The 2,825-nt window shown below is 43.3% G+C and overlaps 1 pseudogene; it reads right to left on the bottom strand.

Annotated features, from left to right (window-relative positions):
* Nucleotides 1-1,921: 1,921 nt before the first annotated feature.
* On the bottom strand, nucleotides 1,922-2,040 carry LOC145400333 (5S ribosomal RNA; annotated as a pseudogene).
* Between the last annotated feature and the right edge of the window lie 785 nt (nucleotides 2,041-2,825).

Genomic DNA, 2,825 nt, shown 5'->3' on the forward strand with positions numbered 1-2,825 from the left:
AATTAGTTGGAGAAGAACAGGGAGGCTTTAGGAAGGGAAGAGGTTGTGTAGATCAGATATTCATTCTTAGATCTTTAGTGGAAAAGTTTCTAGAGAAGGGAAAGAAGTTGTATGCGGCTTTCATGGATTTGGAGAAAGCATATGACAGGGTGGATAGACAAGGATTGTGGAAAGTGTTAAGAATATATGGAGTAGATGGGAAGTTGTTTAATGCTGTGAAGAGTATGTACAATGGTGCGAAGGCTGCAGTGCGTGTGGATGGTGAACTAAGTGAATTTTTCTCTTTGAAAGTTGGTTTGAAACAGGGATGTGTCATGTCTCCATGGTTGTTCAATCTGTACATGGATGGGGTAATAAAAGAGGTACAAGGTAGGGTAGTGGATGTTGGAGTGGCCCTGGTGAGAGAGGATAGTGTTTGGAAACTCCCTGTACTGTTGTTTGCAGATGATACTGTGTTGTTGAGTGAAGACAAAGGAGAGCTGCAAGGCTTGGTGGATGAGTTTAGGAGAGTGTGTAAGAAACGGAATCTAAAGGTGAATGTAGGGAAGAGTAAAGTGATGGTCTTTGAGAGAGGTGAAGTTAGTGAATGTACAGCGAGGTTAGATGGTGAGGAATTGGAAAATGTGAGTATGTTTAAGTATTTGGGTAGTGTGATGAGTAAGGATGGAGGTTTGGAGGGTGAAGTGCGTGAAAGGGTACAGCAGGGAAGAAAGGTTGCTGGTTCCTTGAAAGCAGTGATAAGAAACAGGGAAGTGAGCATGGAAGTGAAAAAGTTACTACAAGACAGTATTGTGATACCAACTCTAACGTACGGAAGTGAAGCTTGGACATTGTTGGAAGGACACAAGTCAAGAGTGAGAGCAGTGGAAATGAGTTATTTAAGAGGAGCCTGTGGAGTCACGTGGAGAGACAGGCTGACGAATGAGGATATAAAGGAGCGTTGTGGTGTGGATGTGGATGTGATAGGAAGCGTTATGAGGAACACACTGAGGTGGTTTGGCCATGTGGAGAGGATGGAGGGTGAAAGACTGACGAAGAGAGTGTATGTGAGTGAGGTGGAGGGGGGAACAGGGAGGGGGAGGCCGAGGATGAGATGAAGGGATGGGGTGGAGAGGTATATGAGAGAGAGGGGTGTGAGTTGGGAGCAGGGCAGTGAAATGGCGGGGGACAGGGCAATTTGGAGGCGATTTGTTTGTGGCCACCCCAAACGGGATTGAGGCGTCTGGCAATAGATAGATAGATAGAACTAACCCAACCTAACCTAAACTAGGCCTAACCTAGGGCCTGACATAGACCGAGTGCACACGCCTGCACCAGCCAATGTGGCGCGACATTCATCCGCTACTAAGTGATAACCTAACCTAAGCCACTACATGACAACCCCAACAAAATTTGCTCCCCCAACTCAAACTAGGCTTAAATGGTAAGTCTTAGTTAGAATAGTTCAGGGACAAAATATAATGAAAATCGGTAACGTTGGTTACTTCTAAACTTATACCGAAATTATCAAACTATCAACCACCGATGAAGAGCTGGACATGAGGGAGTGATCCTTCATCCAGTAGAGCACCTACATAAGTAATGACATGTACTGGAAAAACCAAGAACTGGAAATGCAGTACTAACGGCCGTATTCTTAAACATTTCCTTCCCTTGTAGAGGCATGGGAAGGAAATCTTTAGCTGGATTGGTATTCTTTAAAAATTCCTTCCCTTTCTGAGCCGTGCGAAGGGAAAGATTTTTCCTCTGGGCAGCAGAAATTATTGGAACTTGAAGGAATTCCTTGACCCTTCTCTTCAAAAATTCCATCCATCCATTGCCAGACGCCATGTATCCCAAACGGGGTGGTCAAGGACTTAGAGTTAATTGTTTTACAGGGAGGGGCACTAATCCTCCACCAACCCCACTTGACACGTAGGGATGCCAACAGCATCTGGTGTTCCCAGGCGGTCACCCATCCAAGTACTAACCAGACCCAACGTTGCTTAACTTCGCTGATCGGACGGGAAGCGGTGTACTCAACGTGGCTTCAAAAATTCCTTCACAAATTTTGTGCTTTCTGTTGTGGTTCATTGTCTTATATATATTTAAAATGTTGACGGAAGTTACTGTATAATTTTATTTATGCAGTTTACAATGCTATACTAATGTTTAAGCACTATTTGTGTCTCTTTAAAAGTGTTACCCATGTCAGCTGAGACATTTAGCCAGACATAAACAGAGCAGACAACGTACTACCTCCGATATTTATCCAGTCTTTTATGATCTGACACTGACAAATCTTATACATTATGGCCAGAGTCAAACGAGGATTCATTTCAAGAAACATTTTGGTTGTTAATTTGCCCGAAAAAGGAAAATCTGCCGTCAAGGTCACACGAGTGGTTCGGCTCATGTCTTCCAGCTGGAAAAAAACAAGTGAGCGCCGCCATGCGAGGACACGAGACGGACGTTAACAGGTGATTCTTTACACTTACTAATAACAACATTAAGTGTAATAATATTCCTCGAATATAATTTATTATCAAAATATTGTCTTGAGGAGTGAACACCGCTGCGGTGTTGGCCAGAATGGCATTTATGGCTGAATACAAACCAACAGTATACCGTAGATGTGGTGGTGACCTCCCACATCTCAAATGTGTTGTGCTTTCATTATCCAGCACAAGATATGCGTGTTTTGATGTATTAGTTTATAAATTTAATGCTCCACCATACCAAATATCAGCAGGGTGGGTCATTTTAGTTTAACAGGGCTACCAACCTGAACATTTTTCCTTCCCTTCCAAGGAAATCTTTACACATACTGAAGGGAAAGAAAAATC

The sequence above is a fragment of the Coenobita brevimanus genome, chromosome 51 (assembly GCF_032717465.1).
Source record: "Coenobita brevimanus isolate Jiangsu-jjx chromosome 51, ASM3271746v2, whole genome shotgun sequence".
In the NCBI taxonomy this organism is placed as follows: Eukaryota; Metazoa; Arthropoda; class Malacostraca; order Decapoda; family Coenobitidae; genus Coenobita; species Coenobita brevimanus.